This window comes from Aethalodelphis obliquidens, unplaced genomic scaffold (genome assembly GCF_003676395.1).
Source record: "Aethalodelphis obliquidens isolate GAN/ISIS:26980383/991018 unplaced genomic scaffold, ASM367639v1 scaffold89, whole genome shotgun sequence".
Classification (NCBI taxonomy): domain Eukaryota; kingdom Metazoa; phylum Chordata; class Mammalia; order Artiodactyla; family Delphinidae; genus Aethalodelphis; species Aethalodelphis obliquidens.
Window position 1 is genome coordinate 2,381,500 of NW_020838033.1, and position 25,626 is coordinate 2,407,125.

Here is a 25,626-nt window from a genome sequence, read left to right on the forward strand (position 1 = left end):
TTCTCAGATGCAGTAGGAACTTTTCACACTTCCTCAATCAACCAGTCTGTGTTCAAAGGCACCTCCTCTGAACACTATAACTCAGAGTTGTTATAGCGAATATCATTTATCATACTTTATGGGAATATTGAGTTGTTTAGGGATTTTTCTGCCATAATTGCCCCTGGACTGCTTTGTGAATATCTATGTCTGTTTTACGTTTTAATTTTTGTCATTTTTTTTTCCTACTGTTAGACCAGGCCTATCACTTTGCACTGCTCTCAGTGTATCTGTGTCCCCAATGCTATTGGAACATCAGATAATTAAGTTCATTGGAATTAAGATGTGTGTGAAAGAAAGTATGAAGGGCTCTCTTGATGAACACAGTACCCAACCCGTTAGGCCTGCACTTTGTAACATGTACTGTGGCTGCTAAGAGTCATTTTTACTTAATTTTTGATACTGGGTTGTCTTCTAGATAGGTGATGTTACTGTTCGGTTGAATTCTGAAAGGTATATGACCATACTTCTATTTCTTTTTGTTAAATTTCTTGGTTATAAGAGCTATAATGCTCATTGTAGAAAATTTAGAAAACACAAGGATATACAGCCAACCATAGTCAACGATTGTTAAATTTCCATTTATTTCTTTCAGTTATTATTATTTGTACATACTTTAAAAGTTGTGACATATTGTGTGTATAGTTTTGTATACTGATTTTTCCACTTATAGTTTTTCATTTGCTATGGTCTCCTGAACATTTTCTTAGATCACTAAGTTCTTTTTTTCTTTGAGTGATTTTGAAGTTATACATCCTGGTTTTATTCCACTGATAGTTTTACCTTTATGGGAAAACAAACAAACAAACATTTCCCTCTGATTAGCAGCATTAGGAATGAAACAATATCTTCTAGCTCTTTCCTCCTGTATGAAATGTGAAATTGCTGATATAATCTTGGATTTTAGACTCAGAGAATTATTAATGTTTTATTGTGTATATTAGATTACAATAATTATTTTTTGACATTTGCATAATATTTAAAACCATAGCTATAATAATATTTTTTCTTCCTGTTTAACTTGTTCATTGCTTACTTTTTGTATCATGGCTTTTTCATTCTTGAACTCTTTATCTCTTAGGTATTTAGACTTTGCTAGAACGGTAGCCACTGGCCGCATGTGGCTATTTAAATTTAAATTAACTAAAATTAAATAAGACCAAAAAAATCAGTTATGCAATTGCACTAGCTACACTTCAGCTGCTCAGTAGCCACAGTGCCTGCTGTATTGGACAGTGCATAAAACCCTACTAGATGACAATTGAGAATATAATGCTGAGTGAATTTCTCAGGAAGGGTACTTTGACAGTCCCCCTACTGAGCCCCTCCAAGTTTGAGTATATGTCTATCTAGTTTCATATAAACTTAGCTGTGGGCATGAGGTTCTAGGGTCACACTCTTTCCCTTTCTTCCCCTTTCTCTCAACTGAACCTCTCAAAGTTTTACCCTTATCTTCTGGTCTTCAGTTTTGTGGAGAAGAAGTCTGATGCCAGCCTGATATATTTCTTTTATAACCCATTCCTCCCACCGCCTGCCTGGATGTTTATAGGATATTTTTCTTTGCTCTCAAAAATGTCACTAGGTAATTTCAAGGTTTTGGACTTTTTAATAATTTTGCCTGGTATGTAGTGAACCCTTTTGATCTAAAGACTCAGTCTTTAACTTGAGAAAGTTTTTTCTATTGTCATTGCTTCTACTCCATCTCTTTTATTCTGTCATACTAGGATTTATATTATAAATATATTAGGGCCCTGATCTAGTCTCTGTGTTTCATCTCTTTTATTGTCTCATCCGTCAGTGACTTCATTACAGTTTTAAATTCAGCATTTATTTATTTAAAAAAATTTTCCATGTGTTCTTTCCTCATCACTCATTGTTTCATTTTCATTACATCTGTAAATCTGGCTTATAGGCATAATGACTTTTTGAATGTTGAAAATATGATTAGAAATTTTCTAAACATTTCTGTTCTTTAATAATAAATCTACTTCAGAGGGAGACATTTTCTCTAGTTCTTCAAGATATAGTTTTCTTTTTGAACTTTGTTTTCTCATAGGTCCTGTATATTTTTTTTGTGATAAGTTTGCCTAGGTTCAAATCCTGACTGCCACTTTCTTACTAGTATTTAACTTTGGGTCTTAGCTATAAAATGGGGATAATAATAGTACCTATCTCATAGAATTTATATGAGGAATAAAGGACTAAATATTTGAAAAGAACTTAGAATGATATCTAGAATGCATTACACACCATTTGTTTGGTAAATAAAATTAAAAATTTATTTTTCTTTGAGGAAGTCCTATTGATCTCTCTTCTTGCAGTTGTCTCTCCACAGGAAAACTCCTAGGCATGGCCTTTTTTTTTTCTTTATAAATTTATTTATTTAATTTATTTATTTTTGGCTGTACTTGGGCTCAGTAGTTGGGCTCTAGAGTGCAGGCTTCAGTAGTTGTGGTGCACGGGCTTAGTTGCTCCACGGCATGTGGGATCTTCCTGAACCAGGGATCGAACCCATGTCCCCTGTATTGGCAGGTGGATTCCTAACCACTGCACCACCGGGGAAGTCCCTAGGCATGGCCTTTTGCTTGGGTTGGTGGTTCATCCTTGCTACTCCAAATTAGGGGAGGTTTGTAGGGGTTCTTTCAGGATCTTCTTCATTTCCTTCCTTCCTTAGATCAGAGTCCAGTGATTATTTCTATGAGAAACTTTTTGGAGAAAGGAGAGAGGAAGTTAGCTTCCCTGCTAACTTAAGAAAGACATGTGTTCCTTACCTTGTTATAGAATGCTTTGTATGTGTGTGCGTTTGTGTAAAAATAGTATTTTTGTACTACTTGTCAGTTGAAAAAAAATGAAAGGTTTAATCTTCTGCTTCTCCCTTTCTGTTTTTATAAACAGAACTATTTTTTTAATTGGTAGAAATATTTTAGTTTCATTGTGGGTATAGCCTAGATGTTAACTGGGCTGCCCAGGCCGTTTGAACTCTAGGCAAGACCTACTCCCCATTGTGGAAGCCCAAACATCTCCTCAAGATCTGGGTAATTCTCAAGGGGCATGCATTCTCAAGGTTACTTTTGCTTCCAGGGTCCCCTCCTTCCATGTGTGCTTTCTGTAGGCCTAAACTAACGGTTCCCAAATGGGGTGATTTCGTGCCATGGGGGCATTTGGCGACACTTGGAGACATTTTTTTTGGTCACAGCTGGGGAGGGTGCTATTGGCACCTAATGGGTAGAGGCCAGGGATGCTGCTCAGCTTCCTACAATGCATAGGATAGCCTCCACAACAAAGAAGTATCCAGCCCCAAATGTCATTAGTGCCAAGGTTGAGAAACCATGGCCTTGGCATATATCCTTGCCTTCAGTTTCCACAAAGACCTACCCACATGAAGTCCCTGTGAGTGTAGAAGACATCACTGGAGAGTCAGAGGGTGCAGGGAGAGGGAGGAAGGGTTTCCACTGCAGTAATGCAAACGATTTTAAATTGAATATTAGGCATTCCTATTCTTAAACCCCCTTTTCCCACTCCAGTCATCAGACAGTGCCCTCTGGCCTTTCACCTGATGTAGTTCTCAGCCTTATGCTTTCTCACTGGCACCTTCTCCCTTTATCCTATCTGGAGCAAAACAAAAAAAATTGTTTTTTCCCTTGCTGCATGGAAAGGCAATTTAGCTATCTGTTTAGTGGTTTAGGTTCCCACCAACACCCACACATGGAGAAACAAATTACTTTGCCAAACCATGGCGATTCTCTTCCTAAGAGGAATTCTAGTGCCAGCTATTAAGATAATAACGTTTTACCTCATTATATAAGTGTGATACTTAAACAATTTTTAATCATTTTAAATACAGGAAAAGTAAGATGTTTCAAGTTTTACCATCATCTGAGAACCTTAACATATTGACATAACTATCATAGATCTAATTTTTTCACGTTATAAACCATTACACTGTACAGAAATCCTACAATTTCTGCTACGTTTATTCATATTTATTTCCCCTGTGTTTCCAGGTTCATTGCTTGCTTTTCCAGTTTGTCAGTGCTGCGTTATAGGTTAGCGATTATAACAGATGGCTTTTCAGGTTTGGAGTCTTTGAGTTCCACTGTTTAATTTTACTATCCAGCTCTTACACGGAACATAGAACAGATGTGGGCTTAGAAACAGAGTGGTCTTAGCATCCAGAGAGCAAGCTTTCCTGAAGGCTTATGGCTTTGATAAAATCACTTATGAATTACTTAAATTCTCATCTAGGGTCTCCTCCTAACATTGTTGATATCCTAATATTAGTATGTTATAGGGAAATAAAATTTTTATTCACATAATAGGAGCTTTACTAAAATGTATCCAGTGGCACATATTTATACATACTTAAGCCAATATAGTAGTTGAGTTGGAATTAATTAAGGTACTGTATATTATAAATCAAGTATGAGAAGTATCCTGGATACTTAGAAAGCTACAGAAAATCTCTCTTAACTGCATTGTAATAAACGTCCTTAAAATCACTCTCTCTTTAAAGTAAATTTTCCTTTTTGATAACTCTTTGTGTGAGCCTCTTCATCCATCGATTCCTCCCTCTCTTTCTTTCTTCCTTCCTTCCCAGTACTTTATTAAAGTATGATTTACGTACATAAAATGCACTAATGTTAAGTGTTACAACTGGATGACTTTCATGTATATATGACTGTGTGACTGTGTGACTACAACCCACATCAGGACATAAACATTTCCGTCTCCCTAGAAAGTTTCCTTTCCAGTTCTGGAACTTCATAGATCAGTATGATCTCTTTTGTGTCTGTCCTCAGCATAATGTTTTTGAGAGTTATCCATGTTGTTCTGTGTATCAGATTTATCTTATCCTTTTGCTAAGTAGTATTCCATTGTGTGAATATTTCCACAGTTTGTTTATCCATTCTTCTTCTGATGAACATTGAGTTGTTCAGTTTTGAGTTATTATGAATATAGCTGCTATGAGCATTCTTGTATAACTTGTTTTGTAACATAAACACTCATTTCTCCTGGGTAAATATCTAGGAGTGGAATTTCTTGGTCGTAGGGTATGAATACATTTAATTTTATTGGAAACTCCAGTTTCCCAAAGTGATTGTACCTATTTTACAATCCCACCAACAGTGTATGAGAATTCCAAGTGCTCCATTTCCTCGCCAACACTTGATGTTGTGGTCTTTTTATTTTTAGATATTCTGGTAGATGTTATGGTCCATGTATTTTTTTAATTACAAAAATAACTTATGGATACATTTTTATTGTAGAATATTTGCACAACATACAAGTATATAGACTACTTGACCTAGTCACAGAAATCAGACAAGAAAAAGAAATAAAAGGTATCCAAGTTGGAAGGGAAGAGGTAAAATTGTCATTATATGCAGATGACATGATACTCTATAGAGAAGACCCTAAAGACTCCACACAAAAACTATTAGAACTAATAAATGAATTCAGCAAGGTAGCAGGTTACAAGATTAATATACAGAAATCTGTTGAATTTTTTTTTACACTAACAATGAAATATAAGAAAGAGAAAGGGAAAAAACAATCCCATTTAAAATTGTGTCAAAAAAATACCTAGGAATAAACCTAACCAAGGAGGTGAAAGACCTATATGCAGAGAACTATAAAACAATGTTAAAAGAAATTGAAAATGATTCAAAGAAATGGAAAGATAGTCCATGCTCTTTGATTGGAAGAATTAATATTGTTAAAATGGCCATACTACCCAAAGCAGCATACAGATTTAATGTGATCCCTGTCAAACTACCCATGACATTTTTCACACAACTAGAACAAATAATCTTAAATTTTTTATGGAACCACAAAAGACCCAGAATTTCCAAAGCAGTCCTGAGGAAAAGGAACAAAGCTGGAGGCATAACCCTCCCAGGCTTCAGGCAATATTCAAAGATACAGTAATCAAAACAGCATGGTAGGGCTTCCCTGGTGGCGCAGTGGTTAAGAATCTGCCTGCCTTCCCTCGGCCTTACTCCAGGGGCTTTTGCTGTAAAGTGCCTGGCATTACCGGAGGGTACATGAACGAGCACGCATCCCTCCCCAGGGATACTGCTGTCCTGTGGGGCCCATTCGTGGAGCTGACAGCACAGGTCGGGTGGGGTTGGACACTTTCCTTTCTGTACCTGCTGACTGGCGACGCTTAAACAGGGTAGAGGCATCAGCAACCAGTAAGTGAGAGATGCCACACATGCCCGGAAGAGCCAGAATAAAATGCTAGAGTCCGGTGTAATTGGAACACGGAGCTCGCGTCAAAAGAAACACAAACCGAACAGTTTTGTTACGGAATAATTTCTAACTGATAAGTACCAGAACACGTCAGAGGTTTCTTGTTGTTTGGAAGGAATGCTAACTCGGGGTTTTATTTTGCCTCAGAAAAAAAAAAAAAGAACCTACCTGCCAATGCAGGGGACACGGGTTCAAGCCCTGGTCCCGGAAGATCCCACATGCTGTGGAGCAACTAAGCCTGTGTGCCACAACTACTGAGCCTGCGCTCTAGAGCCCATGAACCACAACTACTCAGCCTGCGTGCCACAACTACTGAAGCCTGTGCATCTAGAGCCTGTGCTCTGCAATAAGAGAAGCCACTGCAATGAGAAGCCCATGCACCACAACAAAGAGTAGCCCCCGCTCACCTCAACTAGAGAAAGCCTGCGCGCAGCAGCAAAGACCCAACACAGCCAAAAGTAAATAAATAAAATCAATAAATTTATTTTAAAAAACCCCAGCATGGTATTGGCACAAAAACAGACATATAGATCAATGGAACAGAATAGAGAGCCGAGAAATAAACACATACTTCAGGTCAATTAATCTTTGACAAAGGAAGCAAGCATGTACAATGGAGAAAAGACAGCCTCTTCAGCAAGTGGTGTTGGGAGAGCTGGACAGCCTCATGTAAATCAGTAACGTACATTAGAACACTCCCTCACATCATACACAAAAATAAACTCAAAATGGCTCAAAGACTTAAATATAAGACATGACATCATAGGACGCCTAGAAGAGAATACAGGCAAAACATTCTCTGACATAAATCGTAGCAGTCTTTTCTTAGATCAGTCTCCCAAGGCAATAGAAATAAAAGCAAAAGTAAACAAATGGGTCCTAATCAAACTTATAAGCGTTTGCACAGCAAAGGAAACCCTAAACAAAACAAAACAAAAAGCCTAACAAAATGGGAAAAAATATTTGCAAACTGTGGGACCAACAAGAGGTTAATGTCCAAAATATACAAACAGCTTATACAACTCAATATGAAAAAAACAACTCAATCGAAAAATGGGCAGAACTAAATAGACATTTCTACAAAGAAGGCAACCAGATGGGCAACAGGCACATGAAAAGATACTCAACATCGCTAATTATTAGAGAAATGCAAATCAAAACTACAACGAGGTATCACCTCACACCAGTCAGAATGGCCATCATCAAAAAGTCTACAAATAATAAACACTGGAGAGGGTGTGGAGAAAAGGGAATCCTCGTACACTGTTGGTGGGAATGTAAATTGGTGCAGCCACTATGGAAAACAATATGGAGGTTCCTTAAAAAACTAAAAATAGAACTAATATGATCCAGCAATCGCACTCTTGGGCATATATCTGGAAAAGACGAAAACTCTAATTTGAAAAGATATATGCACCCCAGTGTTGATAGCAACACTATTTACAATAGCCAAGAGATGGAAGCAACCTAAGTGTCCATCAACAGATGAATGGATAAAGAAGATGTGATACACACACACACACACACACACACACACACACACACACAATGGAATACTATCCATAAAAGGAATGAAATGTTGCAATTTGCAGCAATATGGATGGGCCTAGAGATTATTGTACTAAGTGAAGTAAGTCAGAGAAAGACAAATATTATATATCACTTATATGTGGAATCTAAAAAAAATAATACAAATGGACTTATTTACAAAACAGAAACAGACTCACAGACATAGGAAACAAACTTATGGTTACCAAAGGAGAAGGTGGGGTGGTGTAAATTAGGAGTATGGTGTTAAAAGATATGCACCACTATATATAAAATAGATAAACAAGGATTTACTCTATAGCACAGGGAGCTATATTCAATATCTTGTAATAACCTATAATGGAAAAGAATCTGAAAAGAGTGTGTATATATATATATATATATATATATATATATATATATATATATATATCTGAATCACTTTGCTGTATACCTGAAGCTAACACTATTGTAAATCAACGAAAGTTCAATGAAAAATAAAATAAGTATATAGACTACTTGGTTTTTTATCATAGCACCATTGGATACCTTTCCATATGCATCTATGTATATATTCATATATATATATTCATTTTTAAACTGTTGCACAGTATTTCAGAATTTTTTAACTATTCACCTATTGAAGGATGTTTAGATCGTTTCCAGATTTTTTGGTATTTCCACAGTGCTGTAGAGAACATATCTGCATCTTTGTGTACATATGCAAATATTTCTGTAGGATAGATTCTTAGACTCTCAAATGGAAGATTGCAGAAGTGTTAATCCTAGATTTGTAGACTGGCCAGTAGTTAAAACTTAATCCTAAGTACTATCTGTGTTTTCGTTCCTGGTTTTTGTTTTCTCTGTGCTGTGAGTATATAGGTATTGTCATTTTTTTCCCCTTCAGGAGGTAAGAGAATGAAAAATATAAACACACATTTCTTGGGTCATGGGGCAGAAACAATCAGCAGGTTGAAGCAAACCACAGCCAGAACATGCTGACAGTTTCTCTATTGTATGCTGACAACTTCCTGCAAGCCAAAACAAAGCTGGTGGGTATGATTTTAACCTTGCCAACAAGTTTTACCCCTTAACAAAAAGCAAGAAATATATGCCTTAAGGATTAAAACTGATTGCCAGATCGAAAATTTAATGCAAGGTTTAAAACAAGTTCTAAGCAAACAAAGTCATTTTCCCCCACTATGATACTTTTATTTAATTTGTGTGAAAATGGGCAAGACAAGGTTTCTATGAAGTCTTCCATCGTTAGAATAGAAAAATGAACACTAAAGTTTCAGAGGTTTGATTTTAGGGAGATATTTAAGTCACTGCAGAAATACTAATGGTCGGATACCTTCAGCATATTTGTAACAAGGAATCAGAAATTATTATTTTTTGTTTGTTTCTACCAGAAGCTGTCAATGAGACTTTGTAGAAGTTGGATCAGCAACCAGGCCATTTTTTTCTGTAAAATAGCAATATGTTACATAAAGGGATAGGTGTGACATTTAATTAAACACCCAGACAAATAGAATACTCAGGTATCTAGAATGAAATGTGGCCTTATGTTACTTCCAAGGTAGAGATTGTTTTAGTTTGGCGGGCATGATTTGCTAGGCATGGCAAAGTGGGTGGACATAGTCTGTGACTGGAAAGGACATCTTACTGTTGGCGGCTCACTCAAGGAAGTCCCGAGGATGATGCAGATCTTTACTCCCTGCCTACCGCAGCAATCCAAGCAAAGGACTCCTGGGATGGGTCCCTGAGAGGAGTCCCTCCTCCCTTTGATATCCCCTTCTCTTCTCCACAATCCCAACAAACATTTTCTACACCCCTCCTTTCTCCATACAGGCTCCCATCTCCATCCTAGAGGGGTGATGTCTCATCTTTAAGGCTTTAACTTCTTCAAAGTGTTCAGAGTGAAGCATCTATAAGATAAATTAAACATTTTGATTAGAAAAAAACACTAGGTATCACTGAAAATTTAAGAGATGAGGCTGAAGTAGTATCCTGCTCCTACAATTTTTTTTAAAACAGTGAATAGATTGTTTTCTAATGTTTACTTAGGTATTTTCTTTTAGACCCCTTTTTTTTAATGGGAAAAAGAACCATGTTCCTTAGGTTGATTTCCAGGCCAGCCCATTTTTAAAAATTATTTTGTATCCCTCTTTGTCAGTGGGAACACTCCCTTTATCCCCTGTTCCCTAACTCCAAGCTCTGATGTTGGTGTTCTGACTGGAGAGTGACTCCAATGGGCAGGACTGGGAAAGGTATGAGGAGCTGGGTGGGAGCTAGGTTGGGGTTCCCAGGATTAGAGAGGAGACTTATTTAATGAGCCAGAATGAGAGCAGGAATGGGCCTCACCTAGCGGGGAGGTGAGAGCCAGTGCAGGGACCCAGAGCAAAAGGAGAACAGAATTTCCTCTCATCTCCCTCTCTTCCTCTCCTGTCTCCTTACTTCCGACCCCATCTCCCATTGAGAGTGTGGCTGCCAACGGCTTGGACGTGCTATGATAAGAGGAGGGGGCTATGAGATGGGGTGAGGAGTGATGATGGAAGTCAGCAGAAGGTTGTTGAAGTATAATGACTATCAAAGCAGCAGCAGTGAGAGAATGGATATTTCTGTGATTGTGCTCAGCCAGGACAACCATTCACATTTAACAAGTATTTGCAAGTACTTGGGGACTTTTTAAAAAAATCTAAATAGAGGGTCTGAAATACTGCCCAGCCTTAAACTTAACAGAATTAATTTGGTGAGTCATTTTAGCCTATGCCAACACTTTTTGCATGTAGACAAAAATCTCAAATATTTTCTTGGGTATAATGCCAATATGGGCAGAAATTCATGGCACCCTTCTTTTCAGAAATGTGAGTTCTGCTTTAGTAGTTCAAATACTTTTGCAAAATATCCCCTCTAGGAACACTTTGATTGGTTTTTGGTTGGTGGAATTGTTTTCAGCAGCATTTGGCCATTCATCCTGCCTTCAAATAGAAGATTGATTGAAGCAAACTTTTGAGTTTTAGAAACAATATATCAACAAAAAAAATTTGTAACTGTTAAAGAACACCAACTTAAATATTTTGTTCTTTCTGTGTATTAGGAGCATTACTTAGAAAACAGATGGAGGCAACCTTTATTTTTCACTAGTTTGAAAAATGTGACACATAGGATGTCATTCTTCTCCAAATAGAAGAGTAGCCTCTTAAATGGACAAGGTCAGAGGTTTGGGAGAATGTAAGAGACTTTGACCAGTCTACAGAACCTAGAGATCTTGGGTGCATCCTGTCAAGTCAGAATCTTTTCATCTGGCCTTAGGCCGTGCAGTGGTTTCTCCCAGGGATGTGATGATTATATCATGTCTACAGAGTTCCACATACCCTCTGTCCCCTTGTCCTTCTTTGTTTTCTTTTTCTATCTTCTTTTCCTACTCTGGTTTGCTCGAATAGATATCCATAAGTTGCCTGGAAGCTGAGGGAATCTATGTTTTAGGGAAGCTGTGAATTATAATAGGAAGATGCATCTTTGCCAGAGCTGTTTACCGTTTAAACATGAGACTTAAAATCATTGTATATTACTTTTAGTACAAAATACTGTATGTTGCTACAAGCTTGCCTTCCAGAATAATCTTTCATCACTGTCCTCTCACCCCTAACCTTTATGTTCTGCCCTCCAAGTAAGAATTCTTTCAGTCTCTCCAACTGAACTAACATCTATCACCTCAGGACCTTTGCACATAATGTTCCCACGCTTATGCCATTCTTTTCCTCATTCTACCACCTCCTCCCCATCCCCAGCAGACATACTTGACCTGCTAATCTGTGGGCTTCAGATGAAAGGTCAGGTCTCTGAGAGATCTCCCCTGACTTACTTCCCTCTAGACTAGTTGCATCCACTCTAGGCCTGTGCCCCCCTCACTTTTCTTATTATAACTCATATCACAATTTATTCTGATTGTCTATTTAAGTCTTTATTCTTTGGTAGACTGTAAACTTTTAGTTTAGATCTATCTTGTGCACTTTTTCAGTATTTAGCATGTAATAAGTGCTCAGTAAATATTTGTTAAAGAATAAAGGCATTCAGAAAAAATGTGGCATCGTTTATGGTATGTTTCTGATTTTGTCTTTTTTCTTTGGTGTGAGGACATTTACACCAGTGTGGTATTGCTCACTCACCAGTCAAAGGTAACTAGGTGTAGACCCTGTAACATCAAGTATTATGTGTAGTGAGTGCTGTGATGTCAGAGGCACCTCAGGAGTGTTCTTACTCAGTTAGTGGTGTTTTTCACTCTGGATTTTGCAGTTGCAGGAGCCTAAGGCATCCTGATGTGATAGGACATGATGTTTATATTAAAGGAGTCCTTGTTTGTACAAGGCTGATTGCTTAATGGAAAACCCACCCAGAGAGAGTGGTAAACTTGGTTAAATACAGGAGGTGAAAATCTCTTCCTTGTTCAGTGGTGAGTAATGTGTTTCTGAGCAGGGTTGCTCAGGCACCTTGAGGTCATAATCACTGTAAGTAGCATCATCTTGCAAATTGAAAGGCAACTGTATTATATGTTGGTCTGTAATTTCCTTAATATCTGTATCAAGTTTTGATATCAGGGTTATGCTGGCTTCATAAAATGAGTTGGAAAGTGTATAAAATACTAGATGTATAATCCCTCCTATAGCTCTTGCTTTTGACTTATTTATGTTTTTATGATTATAAATTTGTTCATCTAGTGAGTTGTGGGAGTATTTTTAGATCAGCTTTTTCAAAAAAAATGATGAGACAGATGGAAGAGATTGTCTTCGTGTCATTTTATTCCCCTGAGTAGATGACACCTGCAGGTGAAGGAACAAGTACTTAAATTAACAAGTGGCCCTCTAAAGTGTTTTGAAATGAAGCCTTCAAAAAAGTAATTTAAAGTGAAACTTAAAAAGTAAAGTCATAATAAAATATCAAATTATCAAATATCCCCCCAATGAGTTGGGGGATAATTATATCCTGTTGATTCCGTTTTAGCAGTTTTAGTATATACAAATATAATTACATGGGATATTTTACTTATAAGCATTTAGTAAGGAGAGTAGAAGTTCAAAATAATATGTATATATATCTACATTTATCATCTATAGGCATGAAGTATTCATTTTAACCATCCATCTCTCACAGGATCTCTATTCCCCACTTTCTCTCTGCTTGGGTGGCCTCCTTTCCTATTCCCAGCTATGAACCAGCACAGCCCACTACCACTGAGTGAAATGAAGAGGAGGAAGAAAAATTAAAATCTGTCTATCCAAGCTAAGAGTAGTATTACATTATGCTTGCATAGTGATTTTAATTTTACTTATTTTTTCATATTCTAAAACACATATTTTAGAACATTTAGAAAATATAAAAAAGTATGAAGAAGATGATAAAAATGGCTTGTAATTCCACTACCTAGAGATGACCATTGTTAATATTTTGGTGTTTATCACAGTGCCTGACTGACCTATAGGAGGGACTCAATAAAGATTGGGTTAATGAATGAATTTAACCCAGTCCCTCCCCTGTTCTTCTGGTAAAATGTGAAGATTATATCATATACCACTTTAAAAAATTAATAGACTAGTTTTTAGAATAGCTTTAAATTTACAGAAAGATTGAGTGGGTAGTACAGAGTTCTCCTATTCCCCTTACCCCCAGTTTCCTCCATTATTAACATTTCACATTACTATGATACATTTATTACAATTAATGAACCAATATTGATATGTTATTGACTAAGTCTGTAGTTTATTCCATTTTCCTTAGATTTTACCTAACGTCCTTTCTGTTTTCCAGGATCCTATCCAGGATACCTCATTTAATTTATTTCTTTAGACTCCTCTTCTCTGCAGCCGTTTCTCAAACTTTCCTTGTTTTTGATGACCTTGAGAGTTTTGAGGAGTACTGGTCAAGTATACTGTAGAACGCCCTATATCAGAATTTGTCTGATGTTTTTCTCGTGATTAGACTAGGGCTACAGGTGTTTGGAAAGGAGATCACAGACGTAAAGAGCCATTCTCATCAAATGTCGAGGGTACATACTATCAACATGATTTATGACTGTTGATGTTGACTTTGATCACCTGGCTGATATAGTTATTGTCAGGTTTCTCCACTGTCAAGTTACTGTTTATTTCCCCTTTCAATACTGTACTCTTCGGAAGGAAGTCTCCATGTGCAATCTACACTTAAGTGTTGGGAGTTATGCTTCTTCTTCTTTAAGATGGTGTATCTATATAACTTATTTGGAATTCTTCTGCACTGGAGATTTGTGTGTTCTCCTCCCATGTATTAAGTTACTTATTTATATCATTGTGGACTCATGAATACTTATACTTTGAGTTATAATCCAATGTTACCTAACTTTGTTGCTCAAATTGTTCTAGCTTTGGCCATTGGGCGCTCTTTTATTTGGCTCCTGGGCTCCTTTTGACATGCCCCATGAATTTTGTGTGTGTGTGTGTGTGTGTGTGTGTGTGTGTGTGTGTGTTTTGGGCACTTCCTTACTTTCTGGCACTACAAGATGCTCCAGGGTCATCTTATATGTGTCCTGCCCCAGTCCTAAAATCAGCCATCTCTCAAAAAAGCGTTGGTTCCTTTTACTGAAGATTGGTATTAGAAATCAATATCTGGGTAGTAGGTGTGCTCATTGTCACTGGAATGTTGTTTCTTTTAGGCCTTCTCAGCTGACAAAGCAAAGAAATATATGTGTGCAAGGTAACCCCACATATAAATATATCTATAAGCAATTTCTATACGTAACCATCTGTATCTATACAAAGTTAAACATGAGTTCTTATTGATGTCTTCAATTCTTAATTCATTTTAGACTCCTTACTATTCTTTTTTTAAATTGAGCTCACATTGTTTTATAACATTTTATAAGTTTCATTTGTACAACATTATATTTCTACTTCTGTATACATTACAGTGTGCTCACCACCAAAAATTTAGTTTCTATCTGTCATGTACAGTTGACCCCCTTTTACCCATTTCACCGCCCACCCCCTCCGATAACCAATACTCTGTTCTCTGTATCTACGTGTTTGTTCTTTTTGGTCTGTTTTGTTCATTTATTTTATTTGTTTGTTTTTTATATTTCACATATGAGTGAAATCATACAGTATTTGTTTCTCCCTCTGACTTATTTCGCTTAGCATAATACCCTCAAGGTCCATCCATGTTGTCACAAATGGCAAGATTTCATCATTTTATAGCTGAATGGTAATATATTGTATTTATATATACCACATCTTCCTTATCCATTCATGTACTGATGGCTGTTTCCATATCTTAGCTCTTGTAAAAAATGCTGTGCTGAATATAGAGGTACATATATCTTTTTGAATTAGTGTGTTTGTATTCTTTGGATAAATACCCAGAAGTGGAACAGCTGGATCATATATTAGTTTAATTTGTAATTTTTTGAGGGATCTCCATACTGTTTTCCATAGTGGCTGCACCAATTTACACTCCTACCAACAGTGCATGAGGGTTCCTTTTTCTCCACATCTCCTCCAGCACTTATTACTTCTTACCTTTTTGATAATAGTTATTCTAAGGGGTGTGAGGTGATATCTCATTGTGGTGTTGATTTGCATTTCTCTAATAATAATGTTGAACATCTTTTCTTGTGTCCGTTGGCCATCTGTATGTCTTCTTTGGAAAAATGTCTATTCAGCTCTTCTCCTTAATATTCTTGCTGCTTGCTCTTATCTTTTCCACTCCAACACTAAGAAACTTGGCTCCCACCATTCATCATCCATTTATTGTTTGATTAGAGTATACATGTATAGCAGTATAAGAATTGATAACCCCTACACCCATTGGAAACAACTTTATTGACTAGGGTCCAGTATTCACGTGCAGTTCCTTTTGCCTTTGGTCTTATAGACTACCCATTTCCAGTGTTGCTTAGGTCAGTACCTTTCCCCCATTTCTTCAGTGAGTTTAATTCATATATTTGTAATCAGTTAAGATTATGTTGTTACAGTCTGCATTTTTTCCTGAGATTCCCCAACCTGCTAAACAAGTTTTTGAAATTTGCAGACATTAAGGCTCATTCTTTGTGTTGTAAAGTCCTATAGGTTTTGATAATTACATAAAGCCATGTGTCAACCATTATTAAAGTATCATACAGTATAGTTTCACTGCCCTAAAAGCCTCCTGTGCTTTACCTATTCATCCCTCCCTGACTCCTCTTGAACCCCTGATCTTTTTATAGTGTTGCCTTTTCCAGGATGCTATGTAGTTGGAATCATACAGTATGTAGCCTCTTCAGATTGACTTCTTTCACATAGTGATATGCATTTAAACTTCCCCCATGTTTTTTCATGGCTTGAGAGCTCATTTCTTGTTAGCACTGACTAGTATTCCACTGTTTGTATGTACCACAATTTATTTATCCACTCACCTACTGAAGGACACTTTGGTTGCTTCCAAAATTTTAGCAAGTATAAATAAAGCTGCTATAAACATTTCTGTGCAGATTTTGGTGTGGACATAAGTTTTCAACTCAATTGGGCGAATACTCAGGAGTGTGATTGCTGGATCTTTTGATAAGACTATGTTTAGCTTTGGAAGAAACCAGACCATCTTCCAAAGTGGCTATACCATTTTACATTCCCATCAGCAATTAATGAGAGTTCTGGTTGCTCTACATCCTTGCCAGCTATCGGTATTGTCAATTTTAAAAAATTTATCCATTCTAATAGTTACATAGTGATATCGCATTGTTGTTTTAATTTGCAATTCCCTAATGACATGATGCTGAGTGTCTTTTCATATGCTTATTTGTCATCTGTGTATCTTCTTTGGTGAGAAGGTACACAGATGACAAATGCACATCTTATGTCCATTTTAAAATTGGGTTGTTTGTTTTCTTATTGTTGAGTTTTAAGAGTTCTTTGAATATTTTGGATATAAGTCCTTTATTAGATATGTGTTTTGTAAAGATTTTCTACCAGTCTGTGGCTTGTCTTTTCATTCTCTTAACACTGTCTTTTGCGGAACAGAAGTTTTTCATTTTAATGAAGCCTAAATTATTTCTTTCATTCATCATGCTTTCGGTCTTGTAACTAAAAACTCATTGGCAAACCCAAGGTCACCTACATTTTCTCCTGTGTTATCTTCTAAGATTTTATAGTTTTGCATTTTACATTTAGGTCTATGATCCACTCTGAGTTAATGTTTGTGAAAAGTTAGAGCTGTGCCTTTTTTTTTTTTTTCATTTGGATGTCTAGTTGTCACAGCACAAGTTGTTAAAAAGACTATCCTCTCTCCACTGAATTACCTTTACATCTTTGTCAAAGATCTGTTGACTGTGTTTGTGCGAGGCTATTTCTGTGTTTTCTGTTCTGTTCCATTGATCTGTGTCTGTTCTTCCAACAGTACTACTCCATCTTGATCACTGTAGCATAGTAGTAAGTCTTTAAGTTGAGTAATGTCAGTCCTTCAGCATTCCTCCTTCTTTCTCCTCCTGTCATCCTCCCTCTACTCTTCCTCCTCCTCCTCCCCCCTTCCTCTTCCTTTTCTTCTTCTTCTTCCTCTTCTCCTTCTCCTTTTCGTTCAGTATTGTGTTAATAATAGGCTGTGAGAATTTTTGAATTCCTTAAATTTTCTTCATGAATATTATTTTTAATTGGTTATATAATATTTCATTATATGATCTATGATATAACCAATAACCAGGGTTTAGTGGAAAAAATTCAGAACATTTGATATCTCATTTTTGTAAATGAAAATAAAAAGGTTTTGTTAGCACAGAATAAAAACTGAAACAGTTAGGAGTTCCCTGGTGGTCCCGTGATTAGGACTCCATGCTTCCACTGCAGGGGGCACGGGTGCGATCGCTGGTCAGGGAATTAAGATCCCGCATGCTGCCCGGCGTGGCCAAAAAAACAAAAAACAAAAACCTGAAAGAGGATGGGATTGCAAATTTTGTTCCTTATATCAATTTCTTTATTTTCCGATGTTTCTACGGTAACAATGCCTTTTTTGTTAGAGGGAAAGGTAAGTATGTTTGTGTTTGTTTTCTAAGGTGTGAGAAATATCTTTTCTTCCTTTTCCCCTCTCAATCTGATATTGGTAATTTGGGTTTTCTCTTTTTTCCTTTTATGAATCTTGATAAAACATTTAGGGACTTATCAAATTTATTGGTCTTTTAAAAGAACCAACCAATGTTTTTTCGGCTCTCTATTTAATTGATTTCCATTCTTATCTTTATTAATTTCTTTTTCCTGCTTGGAGTTTAGTTTGTTCTTCTTTTTCTAGTTTCTTAAGATGAAAACTTAGATCATTGATTTTAATCCTTTCTTCTTTTCTACCATAAGCATTTAAAGCTGTATGTTTCCCTTAAGTGTGGATTTAACTGCGTCCTACAAATTTGGATGTGTTGTATTTTATAATCATTCAGTCTATTCAAAGAAGAGTATTTCCTCTTTGATTTACGTTACTTCAAATTGAGGCTTTTTAGATATCTCATTGTTATTGATTTCTAACTTATTTTATGGTCAGAGAACATACTCTAAGATTTTAGACTTCTGGTGTTTTTTTTTTGTTTGTTTTTTTGCGGTACGTGGGCCTCTCACTGTTGTGGCCTCTCCTGTTGCGGAGCACAGGCTCTGGACGCGCAGGCTCAGCGGCCATGGCTCACGGGCCCAGCCGCTCCACGCCATGTGGGACCTTCCCGAACCGGGGCATGAACCCGTGTCCCCTGCATTGACAGGTGGACTCTCAACCACTGCGCCACCAGGGAAGCCCGACTTTTGGTGTTTATAAGACTTATTTTATGGACTAGAATAAGGTATATCTTGGTGAACATTTCATATGCACTTTAAAAAAAGTGTATTCTGTAGTTGTTAGATGTAGCATTCTATGAATGTCAATTAGATCAAAGTTGTTGATAGTGTTGTTCAGGTCCTCTATCTCTTTGCTGATTATTTGTGTAGTTGTTCTATTAGTTTCTGAAACAGGGTAGTAAAATCCCCAACTATGATTGTAGATATGTCTTTTTCTTACTTTAGTTGCATTGGAATTTGCTTCAGGTATTTTGCAGCTATTTTATTATGTGCATACACTTTATAATTGTTCTATCTTCCTGATGACTTGGCCCTTTTATCATTATGAAATATCCCTCTTTATCTCTTGTAATACTCCATGTACTGAAGTCTACTTTGTCTTACATTAGTATACCCATTCCATCTTCCTTATGTTTACTCTTTGCGTACTGTATAATTTCCATTCTTTTTCTTCAGCCTATCTGTGTCTTTATATTTAAAGTGTGTCTCTTATAGATTACTTTGAACAATTATATGCCAATAAAATGGACAACCTAGAAGAAATGGACAAATTCCTAGTAATGTACAATCTCTCAAGGCTGAATCAGGAAGAAATACAAAACATGAATTGAATCAGTATTTTAAAAACTCCCAAGAAACAAAATTCCAGGACTAGATGGCTTTACAGGTGAATTCTGCCAAACATTTAGAGAAGGGTTAACACCTATCCTTCCCAACTATTCCAAAACAATTGCAGAGGAAGGAATGCTTCTGAACACATTCTGTGAAACCAGCATCACCCTGATACCAAAACCAGACAAAGATATAACAAAAAAAGAAAATTACAGGCCAATATCACTGATGAACATAGATGCAAAAATCCTCAACAAAATATTAGCAAACCAAATCAACAGTACATTAAAAGGATCATACACCATGATCAAGTGGGATTAATCCCAGGGATGCAAGGATGGTTCAATATCCACAAATCAATCACTGTGATACACTACATTAACAAATTGAAGAATAAAAATCATATGATCATCATATGTTGCAGAAAAAGATTTTGACAAAATTCAACATCCATTTATTATAAAAACTCTCAGTAAAATGGGTATAGAGGGAATATACCTCAACATAATAAAGGCCATGTGTGACAAGCCTACAGCTAACATCATACTGAATGACGAAAAGCTGAAAGTATTTCCTCTAAGGTCAGGAACAAGATAAGTATGCCCTTGAGGGTATTATGCTAAGTGAAGTAAGTCAGACAGAGAAAGACAAATACTGTATGATTTCACTTATATGTGGAATCTTAAAAACAAAACAAATATGAACAAATATAACTAAATGGAAACAGAGTCATAGATACAGAGAACAAACAGGTGGTAGCCAGAGGGGAGGGTAGTGGGGAGGTGGGAGGAGAGAAATAGGTGAGGTGAGGGAGATTAAGAGGTACAAACTTCCAGTTACAAAATAAATGAGTCACAGGTATGAAATATACAGTTTGGAGAATATAGCCAATAATTATGTAATATCTTTGTATGCTGACAGATAACTAGACTTATCATGGTGATCATTTTGAGATGTATAGCAATTTTGAATCATTATGTTGTGTGCCAGGAACTAACATAGTGTTGTAAGTCAATTATACTTCAAAAACAAATAAACTCATAGAAAAAGAGATCAGATTTGCAATTGCCAAAGGTGGAGGGTGGAGGGAGGGGGAACTGGATGAAGGCAGTCAAAAGATACAGATCTCCAGGGCTTCCCTGGTGGCACAGTGGTTGAGAGTCCGCCTGCCAATGCAGGGGACACAGGTTCGTGCCCTGGTCCGGGAAGATCCCACATGCCACGCAGCAGCTAGGCCCGTGAGCCATGGCCGCTGAGCCTGCGTGTCTGGGGCCTGTGCTCCGCAACGGGAGAGGCCACAACAGTGAGAGGCCCCCGTACCGCCAAAAAAAAAAAAAAAAAAAAAAGGTACAGATCTCCAGTCATAAGATAAATAAATACTAGGGATGTAATGTACAACATGATAAATATAATTAACACTGCTGTACAGTTTATATGAAAGTTGTTAAGAGAGTAAATCTTTAGAGGTCTTATCACAAGGAAAAAATTTTTAATTTTGTGTCTATATGAGATGATAGGTATTCACTAATCTTACTGTGGTAATCATTTCTTGGCATATGTAAGTCAAATCATTATGCTGTACATCTTAAACTTACATAGTGCTGTATGTCAATTATATCTCAATAAAACTGGAAGGAAAAAAGTGTCTCCTGTAGAAAGCATATAATTGGGTCTTGCATTTTTATTCAGTTAGGAAAATCTCTGCTTTTTAATTGAAGTGTTTAATTCATTTACATCTAATATAACTATTGTTATGGATGGATCTAGGGTCTACCATTTAACTATCTGTTTTGCAATTGTCACATTTTTTTATTACACTTGTTTTTAAAAAAATTAATCAAATGCTTTTAGTATTCCATTTTAATTTCTCTATTTTAGAAAATTGTTCCTCCTTATTTTGTTTGTTAGGGTTGTTCCAGTGATTACAATATGTTCCTTAACTTATCACAGGCTACTCAGAGTTAATTTTATACCACTAAAGGGGGTTCATTTTCTCCCCTTCCCCCATCCTCTGTTTTATTGCTGTCACATATTTTTCATGTACATATGTTATAAGCTGTGCAATGCAGTGTTATAATCTGTGCTTTAGCTCGCCAGTTATCTTTTGAAGAAATGAAGAGAAAGAGGAAAAAAGTGATAATATTTTATATTTACCCACATATTTAGCATTTTGGTACCCCTGTAGATCTGAATTTCCCTTTGGTGTCAGTTCCTTTCAGCTTGATGAATTTCATTTACATTTTTTTTTTTAGAGCAGTTTGTTAGCAAAAAGTTTTCTCAGTTTTTGTTTATCTGAAAAACGTCTTTATTTTGCCTGTACATTTCGACAGCTATTGTCATTGGATATAGAATTCTGGGTTGACAGGTTTTTTTCCCTTTTTCTTTTCAGCACTTTAAATGTGTCGTTCTAGTGTCTTCTGGCCTCCATTATTTTTGATGAAAAGTTAACTCTCATTCCTATCATTATTTTCTTATGGGTAATGGATCATTTTCTCTAGCTTCTTTGAAATTCTTCTCTTTATCTTAGATTTTCAGCAGTTTGACTATAATTTGCCAGTGTTTAGTTTTCTTTATGTTTATCCTACTTGAGGTCCACTGAGCTTCTTGAATCTGTAAATTAATATTTTTCATCAAATTTGCGAAATTTTTGACGATTATTTCTTCTGGTACATTTTCTGTCCTATTCTGGTTTTAACCTTTTTCTGAGATTCCAAGTATATGTAAGTTGTGGCATTTGGTGTTTTCCCACAGCCCACTAAGCTCTTTGCCTAAGGGTGCTCCCTAGCCACTCCACCCCACATGGACTGGGAGTACCTTTAGGTGAAAAGCTATATAAACACAAGTCTCACCCTGCAGTTCCTTTCTTTCAAGGATCAAATCCCCACCAATTTCTGCCTGCTTTTGGCTACTGTTTGGTGCCCTAAAATAGTTGCTTTTGAATTTTTTGTCTAGTGTTGATAATTCTTATCTATGGGAAAGTGTTTCCAACATAGGCTATTCTACTATTACCCAGAAAGCTACCGATTTTTAAAGAATTTATTTTCTGGCTACCCTAGTGAATTCTTACAATTTCTAAAAGTTTTCCAACTTCATAGTTTTAAGCTTATATGTCTTTGGTTATAATATCTGTGCATAATGATGTTTTTTTTCCTTCTAAGACTTCTTTTTGTCTAGAACCTCCAGAACAATGTTATTTGACAGTGGGAGTAGCTGGAAAAACGATCTTTAATAATATTGACTTTAGGGCTTCCCTGGTGGCACAGTGGTTGACAGTCCGCCTGCCGACGCAGGGGACACGGGTTTGTGCCCCGGTCTGGGAAGATCCCACATGCCGCGGAGCGGCTGGGCCTGTGACCCATGGCCGCTGGGCCTGCACGTCCGGAGCCTGTGCTCTGCGATGGGAGAGGCCACAGCAGTGAGAGGCCCACGTACCGCAAAAAAAATAAATAAATAAAATAATAATGACTTTAGTGTTTCAGCCATAAATATGATGCTAGTTTGCGACATACATATTCCTTAGGTTAAGAAGGTATTCTTTTACTTCTATTTAATATAGTTTTGTCACAAATAGATAATAAATATCATCAGAGGTGGTTTTGTCATTTGCCAAGAGGTTTGTATAGACTTCTCTTTTAACCTATTAAATAAATATCTAATACATCAATAATATTGAAACATCTTTATATTCCCAGGATAAACTATATTATTCTTTTAATATACTGCTAGGTGTGATCTACTAGTATTTTATTTAGGATTTTTGTATCTATATTAACTTTATTTTTTAATTTTATTTTTAAAATTTTAAAAAACTTTTTATTTTATATTGGAGTATAGCTGATTAACAGTGCTGTGTTATTCCTGTCCTGCATAGCACAGGGAGATCAGCTTGGTGCTTTGTGACCACCTAGAGGGGTGGGATAGGGAGGGTGGGAGGGAGATGCAAGAGGGAGGGGGATATGGGGATATATGTATACATAAAGCTGATTCACTTTGTTATACAGCAACAACTAACACAACATTGTACAGCAACTATACTCCTATAAAGATGTTAAAAAAAAAAAAAAAACCACCCCAGTGCTGTGTTAGTTTCAGGCACACAGCAAAGTGACTCAGCCATACACACACATGCATCCATTCCCCTTCAAATTCTCTTCCCATCTAGGTCATCTCATAATACCAAGCAGAGTTCCCTGTGCTACACAGTAGGTCCCCCGTTGGCCATCCATTTTAAACAGCAGTATGTACATGCCAATCCCAAACTCCCTAACTATCCCCGCCCCCCACCCTTCCCTCTATATTAACTTTAAACCGATTCCTTTTTGTGCTCTTTTCGAACTGTGGTTATGCTAGGTTATGTGAAATGATTTGAGAAGTTTCTCATAATTTGAGAATTATGCTCTGGAATAATTTATATAGAACAAGAATTATTCATTACTTAAAGGTTTGAAAAAGATCTAAAAAACTATATTAATATGAACTCAAAAAAACATTTAGCAACCTTTTCTTCTTTTCCCCTGGTTATTAGCCTGTTCAGGATTCAGGTTTTCCATTTCTCAATTCAGTTTTAGAAATTTATATTTTTCTCAGAAACTTTCACGGAGATTTTCATATTTATTTGCATGGAACTTTATTTTGTTTACATAGCACTTTGTTTTTGAAATAATCTTTTAAAGGGATAAAAATGATGCCCACTATCATAAAATTTAAATATGCATAAAAGCACAAAAAAGAAAATTAAAATAACTTGAAATCTCACCAACTTTATCAAATATTTCATTATCTTTAAAAAATTTTGGTGTTTGTTATTGCCTCTTTTTATTCTGCCTCATTTCTGTGTATTTGTGCGTTCTCTCCCTTTTCCTTGATTACATTTGCTGATGATATATCAATTTATTGGATTTCCCCTCACTTCTGAAAAGTCCCAGCTCTTATACTTATTTAGCATTTATATACATATTTTTCTCACTATTTTTAAGTTCATTGGTTTTGTAACCACTAAGTTGTGCAATGGAACCTTTTCAGAATTGAAATCTTATGTGAAATCCCAGTGTATAAATAGATAAAAGCCAAGGACTTGTGATTAAAGCAAAGGGGATCGTGAGTGGAACGAAGGGAGTTTCCCAGAGCTTCACTCACTTGACCCCACCCCAACCCCAACTTCTCTTTCTTATCAGACGCTTATGATTCCAGAGAGCACTATTAGACAACCACTGTTCTGACTTATTAATTCTGCTTTTATCTTTATTGTTTCTTTTCTCCTCCTTTCCATAGGCTGGTTTATTGCTCTTTTCTGATTTTTTTGAATTTGGTGCTTATTGTATTTCTTTTCATTCTTTTTTATTTAATATTGGAAATATTGAAGTCTGTAAATCTGTCACTCTGTACAATGCTGGTCACATTTTATAATATTTTACACAGATTGTTTTCTCAGTACGTGGTAATTATAATTTCACAATTATTGTCATCAGTGATATATAATCTTATGAGTTTTATCTGTTTTGCTACATTTTCCTCTTTTTTCTATATTTTATTATATTGAATATTTTTAAAATCTTTTGTTCTACTTTTATTACATTAGTGTTTGAAAAATCATAGTTGAACCCATTTGCTTTAATTATCATTGTCCAGGATGGAATAGTACCCATTAGCCCTATGTAAATAAGTAATTTAGCACGTTTTTCTTCTTCTCTATTCCTTTTCTAAATGCATTCAATGCTTATTACATTTTTTTTACAAACGTCTTAATTAAGAATTACTTTTTAAAATAAGTTTTAAACTATACTTAACCACAAGTATCTAGATTTAACTTATTTGGCTGTTTTGAATTTCATCACCACCTCTTTCTGTTGATCAGTGTGTCCTTGAAAAGATTTTCTTCAGGGAAGAATGTAGGTGGTAGAAATTCAGAGCCACAACTGTTTGAAAATGTTTTGTTGGTCTCCTTCATTTTATATAACCAACATCTTGACTATGCTTAGAATTCTTGAGCACAGTATTTTTCCTTTAAAACACTGTAAAACTTTCATCTTCTAGTGCTTATTTTGTGGAGAGGCCATTTTGACTCTTATTTTGTAGACTACTTATTTTTTTCCATGTCGGTGCTTGAGGAATGTTTTCATTTTCCTTCAGTTTTGAAATTTCAGAAGGATATGTGTAGATATTGTAATTTGTTCATTTATGCATTCATTTTTTTGTGTGTGTGTGTGGTATGCGGGCCTCTCACTGTTGTGGCCTCTGCCGTTGCGGAGCACAGGCTCCGGACGCGCAGGCTCAGCGGCCATGGCTCACGGGCCCAGCTGCTCCGCGGCATGTGGGATCTTCCCGGACTGGGGCACGAACCCGCGTGCCCTGCATCGGCAGGCGGACTCTCAACCACTGCGCCACC

General features: G+C 36.5%; 1 protein-coding gene and 1 non-coding gene across 2 annotated transcripts in view; both read left to right on the top strand.

Annotated features, from left to right (window-relative positions):
- SKAP1 (src kinase associated phosphoprotein 1) overlaps window positions 1-25,626 on the top strand; it is a 276,617-nt gene that overhangs the window by 3,905 nt on the left and 247,086 nt on the right. The gene's annotated exons all lie outside the window — the stretch shown is intronic.
- On the top strand, window positions 6,024-6,151 carry LOC113613834 (small nucleolar RNA SNORA49). The gene has a single exon (XR_003430379.1). It is a non-coding gene; the product is annotated as a small nucleolar RNA SNORA49 (small nucleolar RNA).